The 14,903-nt window shown below is 43.0% G+C and overlaps 1 long non-coding RNA gene across 1 annotated transcript in view; it reads right to left on the minus strand.

Moving 5' to 3' along the window:
* LOC140913425 (uncharacterized) overlaps positions 1–14,565 on the minus strand; it is an 89,517-nt gene extending 74,952 nt beyond the window's left edge. Inside the window, exon 1 of the long non-coding RNA XR_012159584.1 lies at positions 14,474–14,565. This is a non-coding gene — a long non-coding RNA (uncharacterized lncRNA). The remainder of the gene's footprint in view (positions 1–14,473) is intronic.
* Positions 14,566–14,903: the final 338 nt, after the last annotated feature.

The raw sequence follows: 14,903 nt of genomic DNA on the forward strand, positions 1-14,903 counted from the left end.
CACATAGTGCCCTGCTTGGGAATATTTTTGATTCTCTACTTGCACATTGTTTTTTGTGAAAGCTATATCCTCAGTATTGCATCATTTCTAGCCCAGGAAATGAAAGAAATTAATATAACTGGATTTATGTGGCACTGTATGTCCCCACTAGATTGGTTAATACTGAAATGGCAAAAGCATCCTCCAGAGTCAATTCTGAGCCTGGGCCCTAAGCCCACAAGAAAATACAACCATACAGACATGCCTGGGTCAAAGGTCCAATCAAGCACCCTCTTTTGGTCAGTCATCAGATTGCTGTGAGGGGATCCAGCCCCAGGATCCCATGTGTTTTAAACCACTGGAGTCTGAACAGAGCCTGTGCATAGTCCCAGTCTTGGGGTCCCTAGGCAAACTCTCAGGGTGCAGGTCTTCTGTCTACCATCTACTCCTGAGATCTGCAACCACCTGGCCCCCAGCCCAGACCCTAGAACTAGTGCTGATTCCTCAGATCATAGTTTATAAACACACCATCTCTCAGAACTCCCACCATGCGAGTGAGTTTACCTCTTCAGTGGTCACGTGCTAGATATAATGCTCAACACTCACAGACAGACCTTGCGCAAGATTCTAAACCAATCATTGTACTGCACTTAACAGGTAAAGCACAGAGAAAACAACAAAAAGAAAAGGAGGACTGTGGCACTAGAGACTAACAAATTTATTTGAGCATAAGCTTTCGTGAGCTACAGCATCCAATGAAGTGAGCTGTAGCTCACGAAAGCTTATGCTCAAATAAATTTGTTAGTCTCTAAGGTGCCAAAAGTCCTCCTTTTCTTTTTGCGGATACAGACTAACACAGCTGCTACTCTGAAACCAGAGAAAACAACAAACATCCTAAATACAATGCCCCTCAGTTTAGCTCTCTCCTCTCTCGGGAGTCGTTGGAGGACCACCAGAGTTCAGGGAAGCAGGGTTCCCTCCTGCCTTAACAGGCTGCTGCAGCAGCTTCTCTTTGCTTGCACTGGAGAAAATGTCCAAAACCCCAAAACAGATCAACTCCTGCCCTTTTATAACCTTCCTCTCCCTTTGTCAGGGAACTCCTGAGTCAGCCACTTCAGGTGATCCCAGACTCCTGCCAGATGACTTTATTGCCAGGCATCCTCTCCGCTGACAAACCAGTAGTTCTGGGTGGGAATGAATCTATTGCCTAGGGTGTTTGTATTTGAATAGGGGACTATCCCAAGTTAATGACCCTCTATTGTTAGCCCTGCATCACAATACCTTGGAATTTCAGTCCAAAATGGAAGCAAAGAGACAACAGAGACTTGTGATGGCTCTGCAAAGCAGGGGACTAGAACTCCTATCCGCCCCTCTCCATTGTACTTCCCTTTTTCCTACCCAGATAAGTGGAAAGGTCCTGAACTAGGAGGTGGCAGGGGAACCACATGGCAGCTGGGAGCTGGAGGGAAGCCCAAGCAACTGTGGACAGAGCCTTATGTGGATCAAACGGAGAGTGCTGGACATCACAGCTGCATGCAGGTCTGTGTTGGATTTATGGGAGAGCAGCAGCAGCTGGGCAGGGAACCAGTGCAGAGTGCCCCAGTGCGAGACACTATCTGAGCCTGGTTTGGAAACCCACCAATGCTTATGTGCTTGAATACAGACTGGACTGTGGAGGGCACTAGGCCTGAAGAGCCCTGATTCTCAGTTGGCCTGCTCAGGGACACACAGAAAAACCAGTATCGCTCACTGTGAACAGTAACTGTTTACACCTCTGTACCTAAAAGCTTTCCCTTAGCGATGTGTCTGAGTGGTTACCAGGCCCCACCAGTGCTAGCACCTACCCCTTGACAGGGGGTTAGACTAGCTGACCCATGACCTTCTAACCCTATGATTCCACAGAGCTTGCTTCCAAGATGCAGTTCACCTGGCACACAACTGGCCCTCTAGGCATTTGGGGTTGTCAAGGTTCCTTCCCCACTCTGAACTCTAGGGTACAGATGTGGGGACCTGCATGAAAGACCCCCTAAGCTTATTCTTACCGGCTTAGGTTAAAAACTTCCCCAAGGTACAAACTTTGCCTTGTCCTTGAATCCCATGCTGCCACCGCCAAGCGTGTTAAACAAAGAACAGGGAAAGAGACCACTTGGAGACATCTTCCCCCAAAATATCCCCCCAAGCCCTATACCCCCTTTCCTAGGGAAGGCTTGATAAAAATCCTCACCAATTTGTACAGGTGAACACAGACCCAAACCCTTGGATCTTAAGAACAATGAAAAATCAATCAGGTTCTTAAAAGAAGAATTTTAATTAAAGAAAAGATAAAAGAATCACCTCTGTAAAATCAGGATGGTAAATACCTTACAGGGTAATCAGATTCAAAACATAGAGAATCCCTCTAGGCAAAACCTTAAGTTACAAAAAGACACAAAAACAGGAATCTACATTCCATTCAGCACAGCTTACTTTATCAGCCATTTAAACAAAACAGAATCTAACGCATATCTAGCTAGATTACTTACTAACTAACAGAAGTTCTGAGACTGCATTCCTGATCTGTTTCCGGCAAAAGCATCACACAGACAGACAGACCCTTTGTTCCCCCCCACCTCCAGCTTTTAAAGTATCTTGTCTCCTCATTGGTCATTTTGGTCAGGTGCCAGCGAGGTTATCTTAGCTTCTTAACCCTTTACAGGTGAAAGGGTTTTGCCTCTGGTCAGGAGGGATTTTATAGCACTGTATACAGAAAGGTGGTTACCCTTCCCTTTATTTTTATGACAGGGGTACAGAGTAACCCCAATAATTACAGAAGACAACTAGCTCCCACATTCAAATAGAGTTTGCAGTCTGATCAGTCTCACAGATTCATAAATTGTATGGAGAGATTTCCCAAATCGTCACAGCCAGTTCTTTCCTGTGGAAGCTGTTTAACTGAAAAGCCCCACAGCAAAGAGCTGTCTAGGATTATTTACTGAAGAAGTAGGGTTTAGTGATCTTTACTATGCCCATGGACTCAACCTTTGCATTTCATAGGCTTTATTTATTATAGTTCATGAGCCTGAAGACTGGCAGCCGAGCACCAATTAAACCAGAAACACAAGTGCCTCCCACATGCCAAAGCACATTACATCATCCACGTGCCAAAAGGTAGAGCAGGCAAATAAATACAAGCCTGGATGTGTCTGTTCCAAAAGACAGAATCTGTGACAAAGGTTGTGAGACAGTTTCAAGAGAATTCTATCTAGGTCAGGAAGGTTGTAATGAGGATTTTTAACTATTTGCTCTAAAAAGATATCTCTACAGAAAAGTTATATTAGTTAGGGACTAGGATTATACCTGGTACCGCTTACAAAACTGACTGAAACTGTTCCTTTATGGTTCCCCATTTTTGTTTTATTTTATTTTTTGGCTAAACCCAAGATTTACTAGGAATTTTTCTTATTTGGCTCATGTCAACCTCTTATAATTTAATCCAGCAAAAATGATGATGTTTTGTTCTCTCCCTATGTGAATGGAGAAACTATAGCCAGGATGGGCAGGGATGGTGTCCCTAGCCTCTGTTTGCCAGAAGCTGGGAATGGGCGACAGGGGATGGATCACTTGATGATTACCTGTTCTGTCCATTCCTTCTGGGGCACCTGGCATTGGCCACTGTTGGAAGACAGGACACTGGGCTGGATGGACCTTTGATCTGACCCACGTATGGCTGCTCTTATGTTCTTACATAATCAGCTGAAAATATGCTTTAACCATTAAATTCATTGGCAACACTCCCATTGACTGGAATGGTGCAGAATTGGGCCCAAGATATTTCTCTGAATTGACCTAATGTTTCCACCCATCTCTACTTAAGGGCATCTATAGCCATTCCCTAGGTCTCAAGTCCACTTGTGGACATGCCAAAACAATGAAGGCTGCTTGTTTTAATATCACTCCTGCAGCTGCAGTCTCCATGAGCCTGGGAAAAGAGCATCACAGGCAGAGCTGGCCAGAAAATGTCAACACCTCCCCGTCCCCCTGGTTTAAATGCTAAATGGAAACAAACAGTTTTAACATTTTGTCTCAAATTTCATTTTTGTCTGCTTTGTGGTCAGTTCTAGGTTTGAGGAAAAGTTATGCAGTGAAATGACAAAGACATTTGTTTATCTCAGAGTTCACTGGGGGAAGAGATTCTGAAGGGACCCATTTCTCTGTACAGGGGAGCTCCATACCAGCCTGACCTGATTATGGTCAGGCCTATGCAGTACTGGGCTTGAAGGTGTAGGTCCCCATAGCTAATCCATATTTTGAAGAGGGGAGCCCCAGTATGAGATCATTGTTTCCTCCAGTGGTCCTGTGCAGATCCCAGTCACTCTGTGTCTTTTGCTCAGATCCTGGCAAGGACATTGCAGTTCTGTAGCTGCAGGACTGCAGTGATAGGGGAGTGACAGCTAAAGAGGAAAGCAGAGGTGCTTGTGGAGGCTCAGTCAGTTCCCCATAAAAGTTAGCTAGTAGAGGATGGAGGAGCCACCGGGGCCTCTTCTAAACCTCAATTTTGCCTGCGATTATCCCAGGAAGGGAAAGTGGTATCTGCTGGCCCACTGGTGCCCATTCCCAGCAGAGAGCTCAGTTTTGTATAGAGCTGGTTGGAAATTTTCCATTTAAACAGTTTTCAGTGGAAAAATTGGTTGTCCAAAGTGTCTGCTTTCTGCAGAAAATTTCAGCTTTCTCTTGGAAATCCCAACACTTGAAAAAAAAGATGTCTTTCTGACCAAAAAAAGTGGGGCTTTTTTTGCTGAAAATTTTCTGGTTTTGGTTTTTCTATGAAAAGTCAAACATTCTCTGCTGAAAATTTCTATGAAAATATTGTCTCCAAATTTTCCATAGGAAAACCCCCTCAAACGTTTTCCGACCAGCTTCGGTTTTGTAGCTGTCAGCTGACTCTGGTTCCCCAGGCTGTCCCTCAGCTGAGGGGATCCTGATGGTATCTGTGCCTAGAAATGTTGGGAGAGGCACTAATCTCTCTGTCACTCTCTTGCAACCATACATGGACTGAGGTGAGGGGAGAAGGAAGTCCAGGACTTCAGCTTTTGGGTACAGGTTGTTTGGCCACAAAGTAACTCTGCAGCTTATATATCCCTCCTCATGATTCAGTTAGTCCTCTATGGCCACAGATAGCAGTCAGCGTGCAGGGTTATGGTCATGGTCCATGCCTGCTGCGGAGCACCTGGTAGAGGAAATGGTCCGGAAGTGCCTGGTGCTGCTACCTCCGACAACCCTCACTGTCTTCTCTATTATATTCAGTGACTACAGGACTGTTCCAAAGACCATTGAAGTCTATGGGAGCCTTTTCATTAAGTTTTGGGTTAGCCCCTGAGCTAGCTTTTTAGGAACTGTGACAATACCGTGGCAATGTCTTAAATCTATTATTGTTATTGTTGTTTTCCACAGTCTTCCATGTCAATTGCACCTGTGTGGCCATATCAGCTATTCTCTCCCATGTGCTTCCCAATGTTCTCACTTCCATGTAGAGCTTCCCTAGGCTCTGGAACAACCTGGCTGCCATACCAGCATACACATTCCCAGTAATGCTAAATGGTTCTTTCCACAGACGCACTGCCCTGTACATGCAGGATTTGTGGTCATATCTCCTAATGCCCACAGAAACCTTAAATCAATGTATGTAAGCCTAGTTTGCCATGATCACCACTGAGGACTACAGATCAATGTAATGTTTACACTATTTATATAAAACCCAATATATAAGACCTCTATGATGCTTACATATGGTTTCATTCATTTTCATAAAGTGCATCTCTGATGAGTTTTATTCGACCAGCTTTTGTAAACTTCTTATTCTAAACAGTCACCGGCACAAGGATATTGTGTTATCCAAGTCTAGGTCAAGCAAGACTTACTTGATCTCATCCTATTTCCATAATAATCTCTGTCATTTCTAAAAGAATAAGAAGGTAAGGACACTTTTATTGCTGCAATAAAAACAGCAAAGTGATCTTCTGATGGCACTTAATTAGATTCATTTTATCTTCTTTGACTGAGCATGACATACTGTAACCCTTATTTATGAAGTAAAAATGAATGTCTTATGGTTCCTAACACAATTGGAGAAGAAATTACCATGGTATTCAGCTTAATCTGTGTTTGTATCCGACATAAATGATCTTAAGATAAATTACAGGAAATTATTTTCTACTCCTGGTAACCATAACAACAGATGAGAATTGGTCTAGTTCAACTTACTGACTGTTCCTGGACTCTTTAATATGTAATAAAAGTTATAAGACAAACGCAATCCACAGGCTTGCCTTTTGTTTATGCAGGAACAATCACTGAGGCACTGAAAGATAATTTTAGGTTAAAGTTAAGCTTCAGTCTTCCAGCTCTTCATCACACACAGGGCGGAATATATTGCTTTTCCAATGGCTTAAGGAGCACACAAAGGATCTACAACAGAAGAGGACACATGGCAGGCATGAAAAACAATGACACATGCTTGAATTGTGGGACGCAAGAAAATATTTTTTTTTAAAAACAGTGAAGGAACATGATAGGAGTGTGCTGGGTGGGCAGAGAAGATCAGTTTTATGGGATTTTAGGAAATATCACAGATCTGAGCAATCCACACAAACCCATTGCTTAAAGAAGAACATTAATATGGGATCATGACACATCAGCATAGCAATCAGATGCTAAAGGGAGGGTTTTGAAGAACTGGGAGCTTTTCAGTAAATTGAATAAAGCAGGATAGGGCTCTGGAATAGATGAGTTTGCAAATCTAAGGTGAAAGATGGCGACTTTGAATAGACTTTGGACTTGTTTTTGTATTGAATAGGTCATTAGGGATCAAGTACCTGGAAGCTCCCTGGAGGATGAGAATGGAACTTCTCCAGAATATATTGGACAGTTATGGTCATATAAAAACACTACCAAAGTCTCTGTTAAGAATCACTTTTCGCTTCCAATTGCAGTCCTAGGTGTTGTTATTAAAGAAGGTGAGCTCTGGTCACTGTTCTGAATTGGGTGCAAGTTCACAAACTTGTACCATATAATTTTAACCTGTTTTTCTCTGATCCAAATTTCACCTTCCAGAATGTTAGAAAAAAAATAGATATATCTGTATTCCTACAGGTCAGATCCCAGGGTCTGCCCAAGCTGTGGTCAGTGCAGGATGTGGAGAAACGTGTCTCTAAGCTACATTTCTGCTCTTCTGATCATTCAGCTGATCAGGGTTTGTCTCCTGGAGTAACTAAGAACAGCTAAAAGCTGCGCTGAATTATGTTGGAAGCAATAATCCTTTATGGACCTTTCTGTTAACTGGGACTGCTGGAGCACAAGGCATCATAGCCTATTCCTATTCCTAACACGCTCCCTACAACAGCTGTAAGCCAGTGTATGATTCTCCCACATTCCAGCAGCGTAATGTGACCTGAGATAGTCAATGATCAGACCCTGACTCTGCACCACTGGGCTAGCCGAACAGATGCAGCAATCAGAAACGTGGACCCAGCAATCAGGCAGGAGCAGAAGTCAGTGGCAATTTTGTAGAGAAGAGGGACTGAAGGCAGCAGCCAATTAGGCAGTGTTAACCAATGTGCCCACATGGCTGAGGCTTGGGTGCAGCAGTTTGGGTGGCAACATAACAGTTGGGAAAGCAACCATGTAGGCAGGCGGGGAAGAGGCAACACCCACATGACTAAACGGATCCTAAGTCAGAACTAACTGGCAGCCTGGCATGTGTTTAGGAGGTTTAAATATGCTGGAAATTGAGAAAGGAGCTGCAGCTGCATGCCAGCCATGCACAGACATAGTGGAAAAGAGAAAGAATGAAGAAACAGCCCTGGGTCATCATGGATCCACAGACTCAGTAGAGGAGAGACAGATCTGTTAAAAGCCTTGCAGCTGGATTGTTGCAACACTTTGAGCTCTTGGCCACTACTAATACCTCACTTGGCACCACCGTGCAAAAGGATCAGGAACATGGGAGGGATTGTGCAAAATTGTAATGCCTAAGGGCATGTATTGAGTGACCCAACCATGGCATCCCTAAATTGGTAATAACTAAACCATCTACTACATCAGGTAGGCAGGAGCAGGAGAGCTCATAGCTGTCACTGCCATAGTGCAAGACAGGGCCAGGCAAACAGCCACAGACCAGGATTGGCAGGGACTGTACAAAGCCCAATATTTACTCCAGACTGTAGAGTAGAAAATGGGAGCCTAGCTTCTGACACAAGCAACAGAACAGCAAGAATGGACCAAGAAGACATCAGCACAGCAAGCAGAGAGAATTTGGATTTAGGATGGTATGACATCATATAATTGGACGTAGAGGACGAACAGCACTGGGTGTGGTGAGTCAAACGTTCTCATGTGTACTACCACTATGCTGGAAAATGCATAGCTCAGTAATCATGGGCCATGCAAATCAGACCAGCCTGTTGAAGTCAATGATTTATACCAGCTAAGGATCTGACTCATGATTATTGAAGTTAATTGAACTAAGTCAATTTACATTCACCAAAGACTGGCCCTTTATGTTTATTTCTTTTTTTTCTGAAGACCTTACAATAGATAATAATAAAAATGGATGATTTCACCATATACTCATTACGTTCCTCAGGGACAATTCCATAGATAGGGTAGTAACCGGCTAACTATAACGGTTCTTCTTTTGACTTTGAAAGTGCACCTTTCATCTTAAAAGTATATAAACATCAGTGCACAGAATCTGAGAGCTGTATGGAGAATGAAAGTTCTGAGATTTCTAAATTGGCTTTGGTCCAAACTGGAGCAAAAGCTGAAAATTTCAAAAATTTCTGGGAAGGATAATTATATATATATAATGTCAGGTTGATTAAAATGTTTCCATGTGTGACTTTTTAAAATGTTGTATTATATTTTCATATATGTATTCAAAGTTCAAAATGAGAAATTACTGAAATAGATGATATTACTTAGTCCTGCCATGAGTGCAGGGGACTGGACTAGATGACCTCTCGAGGTCCCTTCCAGTCCTACGATTCTATTAAATGAAAAAAAAAACAAAACTTTTTTCCATTTTTCTTCACAAAAAAAAATCCATTAAAATCAAGCCAATTCTGTGAAGCATTTCAGTCTCAGTACAACCACATATTCTAATGGAATTTGGTTCCATCAAAGTTTCTCTGACCCGTTCAGCTGAGTAGTTCTAATCCTTGTAGTCCAAACAAACAGAAGAATGAAGTCTGCACATGCAATTATCTCTGAAGCAACAAATGGAAAATCATTGCTATGAGAAAGAAAGCAGCCCTATTTTAAGCTAATTTCAACATAATAGAGACTTCCTTTTCCGTCTTGTGCAGTTCCTCTGCATAATTTCAGAAACCACAAATGTTAAGTGATTTTATCCAATAGACCAGACATACTCCTTATGCCTGTCAACAGACAAAAGATTTGAGGGACTCTAATATTAATATATGATCCAAATTGCCCCTCCCACCATGGTGTATGGAGGGGGGTGAGGATTTTTCCCCCAGCATGTTCAGAAACAACCAGTCTAAGCCTATACCTTTCATAAATAAACAAGACCAACAGTAATATCGTACTTAAAAAATTAAGGAAGGAAATTCTTGATGATGGCAATGCTGTTTCATGATTTATAAGAACAGTTGCATTCCGCCCTAATTTCCCAAGTGAATAGCAGCTGCTATTCGGTAAAAAGCTGTTATCATTTTATCTGTTTTACAATATGTCATGTATATTTTGCCAATCACATTTTGGCTCTCATTGCAGTGTCTGCTGTAATACAATTGTAAGCTTGTTTAATCAGCTCAGCATAATCTTTGTGCTTTTGACACTAAACACAGAAAGAGAGAGAGAGATTACTCAGTTGTCCAGGCTCTTTCCTTTTGCCTCGTAAAATAGAGACATATCATTCCATCCCTTTTTGAAGCAGAACTAGTCACTGAAGCCCATTCAAGTTCTGTTTAAAATGGATAACACAATGTGGTCCACAAAAAGAAAAGGGGGACTTGTGGCACCTTAGAGACGAACAAATTTATTTGAGCATAAGCTTTCATGAGCTACAGCATCCAATGAAATGAGCAAAAGCTTATGCTCAAATAAATTTGTTCATCTCTAAGGTGCCACAAGTACTCCTTTTCTTTTTGTGGATACAGACTAACACGGCTGCTACTCTGAAACCTGACAATATGGTCTGTAGTTTTTACCTGGTATATCAGATCTTCATTACAAAAAAGGTTTGAATTGGTGTGCCTTCACATTTGTTTAAAATAGGTTTTTAAAAGTCAGACATAGCAAGATTCAAACCTTCAAATCAAAAAGCTTCTTAAAACTTTGTATCTGACCAAATAAAGACTTTCATCTTCACAGGTCTAGCAATTTATTACCAAAAAGCTCATCCATCAATCTGTATATTTATTTCCCTTGAAAATGTCTGCTCTTCGCTCTTTCTGTCATAAGCATTGCTTATTTTCAAGGCTGCTGACACCAATTTACATGAAAATTCCTATTTCCTATATCTATTCACAAAGAGAAACATCCAGACGAAACTGAGTTGACTCTGTTGTACAGCTTTGCTACAGAGAACTGGTGGCAGGTTTTGTGTCTTTTCGGCATTTCATTTTCGGTTGTTACACGTTTGCCCTTGTCATTTGTTCCTTAGCGAAAATGGCCATAAGGGTACATGATCAACACCTGTGATCTGCACATGACAGTTCCAAGCCCCTGCCAAGGAAAGACAATCCTTAGCATTTGGGGAGAGGGGTAAACGCCACATGCACAGTGCTTTTCATTAAAACAAATCCAGAAACCAAGACTTACACGAGACACCATCTCATGTTCCATTGTATCCAAGTCAACAGTTATGCCCCAAACCTCTCATTAATGCCAGGAAGGGTGACCCTTTCCGGCGACTTCAAGCATGGAGCTAAGGTGAGGAACCTAACTGGCTAACAGTGAACCACATATGGAGGGTTTGTGAACTAATCTTTCAGAGACTAAAAAAGAAGAAGCCTTCACTGTCAGAGTGAGCCAAGAAGGATGATGCTGTGTAACCCACTAGTGAGTGCATGTTATACGTCCCTCTCTGTGCCAATCCACAGAGGGCAGGAATCTGTTAAAGCCAAGACTCTAGAGCAGGGGTGGGCAAACTTTTTGGGCCGAGGGCCACATCAGGGTGCGAAACTGTATGGAGGGCTGGGTAGGGAAGTCTGTGCCTCCCCAAACAGCCTGGCCCCACCCCCTATCTGCCCCCTCCCACTTCCCGCCCCCTGACTGCCCCCCTCAGAATCCCACACTCATCCAAACCCCATGCTCCTTGTCCCCTGACCGCCCTCTTCTGGGACCACTCCACCCCTAACTGCCCCTCCGGGACCCCACCCCCTATCCAACCCCCCGTGCTCCTTGTCCCCTGCCCCCCCCAGAACCTCTGCCCTATTCAACCGCCCCCCTGCTCCCTCTCCCCTGACTGCCCCCTGGGACCCCTGCCCTATATCCAACCCCTCAGCCCTGGCCCCCTTACCATGCTGGTCAAAGAAGCATGTCTGGAGCTGCACCGCCCGGCCGGAGCCAGATGCACTGCCCTGCATGAGCGCGCAGCCCCACCGCCCAGAGTGCTGGCGGTGCGGTGCGCTGAGGCTGTGGGGGAGAGGGAACAGCGGGGGAGGAGCTGGGGGCTAGCCTCCCTGGCCAGGAGCTCAGGGGCCAGGCAGGACGGTCCCGTGGGCCGGATGTGGCCCGCGGGCCATGGTTTGCCCACCTCTGCTCTAGAGCCTTGGCACTTCAGTTCAAATGATAAACCTCGTACTTTTATCTCCATAAAAAAAGTCAGTGAAAACTTTTACAAAAATTTTAAAAAGCTAAAAATGGATCTATTTCAAACGCTGCAAAATAGAAACAACTTCACATTTTCTTTTTTGACTACATCTACAAATAACAATTAATAATTAGAAGCTTATGACATTTCTCTTTGATTGTTCTGTTTTTTCAGACTTTTTCCTGTGAGAGCAAGCCTGCGTGTGAGTAGTTTAAAAAATTGCTGTCCACCCAACTCACCAAAGGAGAAAGGAAACAGGGAGGCCAAAAGAAATGCTTAAAAGACATCCTCAAGATAAACATCAAGAGACATGGCATCAACACCACACACTGGGAGACAGTACCCCAGGACAGGGATAACTGGCAAAGATTTGTCAGAGAGAGAACGTCCATTTTTGATGAAAATCGCTTTGCCCTGGTCACAGAAAAATGTGAGACAAGACAAACAACTGTCACGCAGCAATCGCGGCCCAACCCTGACTTCCAACACAACCTGCAACATCTGCTAATGAGCCTGTGGCTCAAGGATCGGACTCTTCAGTCATCAAATGGACCCATAAAAAATAAACAGCTGTGAAAGAAATCATCCTCGACTTGAGGGATCACTGATGAATTATTCAGACTTTAAGCCAAGAAAGGACCTCACAAGATTCATAGCTATCTATCTTCTAATATTAGTACCCATCCCTATGGTACAGAATGCCTTACACTGTGCTGAGCTTCAGTTATCAACATATATATATATATATATATATATGGCACACTGGGGAAGAGAAGCAGGTTGTGTGTGTGCACGTGTGTGCCTCTGTGTGTGTGTGTGTGTGTGTAAGTACAAACAGTTTACAATGGAACGGCTGCGGACCAAATACTCCACTGGTGTAAATGGGTGGACATTTGTGGGGGCAGGGATAGCTTAGTGGTTTGAGCATTGGCCTGCTAAACCAAGGATTGTGAGCTCAATCCTTGAGGGCGCCATTTAGGGATTGGGGGCAAAAATTGGGGATTGATCCTGCTTTGAGCAGGGGGTTGGACTAGATGACCTCCAGAGGTCCCTTCCAACCCTGATATTCTATGATTCTGTGACATCCATTGATTTCACTGGAGTTTCATCCATTTACATCAGCAGAGAATTGGCCTGCTATTGGAAAACTTTCCTCTTTTGTCTCATAGACATTTGTTCCAGTACCACCAGAAATGCTTTCATCTTCCAATGCATGATAATTATAGTACATCAAGGGGCCAGGAAGGCACTGAACTACACCTTACTTGTCAATGGTTTTTGATATTTTAATGTAATGTGTTCTGCTATTGCGTCTCTTGGCTTTTTTGATTTTCATCTTTGCACTCCAAGTGTTGTTATCCCTTGTAAAGCACAAGCAAGCCGTGCTATTTATATGTATGGCAAAGAACTCTGCCTTACCAATCCCTCTCTTCCCTGCCCTTCAAAAAGAAATCCGAGGGACCATACAGGTCAAACTGACCCTTTCATCTAACTCACACAAGCCTTTGAAGAATGTCAGTGTTTTATGCTTTGTATTTCCTAACTATTTCATTTTTAAATCCATCTGCAATACCAAGTTGCAGTCAATAATCAGTAAGTTCTTGGTTGAATTCCTTCTCACAGCATGAAGCCTGTTAGTCCCATAAATGATTTTCAAAAGAAGGAATATTTATAATTTACAGTTTAAATGAGATCTTGTTAATATAGTCTATTTTTTGTATCACTGATCATTAATAAATAATTATTCCTTGCCTAAATAATCAACCCTTTATTATTATCATTCGGTCCCAGTTGCAATAGCTGCTAGAAGGTGCCAGGGCTGCATTGTGCGAGGCCCTGTTCATACATACAACAAAAAGATGGTCCCTGACCCAAAGAGCTTACAATTTTCGGCCCTGATCCAGCAATGGCTAGCACACAGACAAACGGCTTAGCTCTCCTGGAGCCCCCTTAACTTCAAGTCTCTGCATATGCACAGCGGTCTGCCCCTCATGCTATCAGATGATGGATCAGGACCAAAATATATGACAAGAGACAACAGATTTATACAAGAAGCAGACCGGGAAGCATCAGATAGCAACAATATGATTATGGATAGCAAAGGAAGCAGAGAACACCAGCTGCCTAGCCATTGTCATATGCATAGCAGGAATCACAGTCGAGGTGAGTCTTGAGGAGGGTTATGGTATATTAACTCTAAACCGTTCTGAGCCACTCCGCCGTATCATTTCTTAGCCCAGCTGCAAAAAAATAGCACAAGAGCCAATATGACTCATCTGCTCATCTTGTCCCAAGAAAACTGCGATTATTTAATTAATGGGCAAAGTAAGGATGTTGACTGGTGTGTAAGTAAACAATAAAATCAAACAGCTTCCCGGTTTATTGGTCCGTAGGGTTATTATAAGCAGTAGAACAACTAGCCGGATGGGTTGTATGTATTGATTCCCTGCCACTGTATAAAAGTGCAGATCTAGGCACCAGTGTAATAAATCTAGGTACCAGAGTGACACAAATCTATGTTCTTGAGCTATGTGGCAGGTAGTACAGATGGTAGATGAAAAAAGATAAACCAAGATCAATAAATCTTTTTTTTATCAACATGTTTGCGGGACACATGATCACTCAAGGGGAAAAAAAATTAGCCAACTCTAGGAAAGTCCAATTAAAAGATTTTCTTACCTCCACTGCTGTAATATTTCTCACTGCACAGCAAGGTCATGCATTTGTTTAGGATCCTAAACAGGCAGGATCCACAGGAAAGTTCCAAGGTGTTTTCATGGAATCTGTGGGGAAAATGCTTAAATCCACGACTTGCTACAAGAACTTCTTTCTAGTAAATCTCTTAATTAGAACTATCTGACACACTGGTATGGCCCCATTACCATAGTGTCTGAGTACGTCAGAATCGTCTATGTATTTATCCTCCTAATGGGGTTGGACAGTGCAATTATCCCCATTGTACAGATGTGAAATGGTGACACAGAAGATTAAGGCTATGCCTACAGTACCCACTGTTCAGTCTACAGGGTGTGAATAAGAGTGTGCACCAAAGTGCTGCACTCTAACTCACCCACGTGAATGCCATGAGTGTGAACTAAAAGGTTCCTAA

The sequence above is a fragment of the Lepidochelys kempii genome, chromosome 6, assembly GCF_965140265.1.
Source record: "Lepidochelys kempii isolate rLepKem1 chromosome 6, rLepKem1.hap2, whole genome shotgun sequence".
Lineage (NCBI taxonomy): Eukaryota > Metazoa > Chordata > Testudines > Cheloniidae > Lepidochelys > Lepidochelys kempii.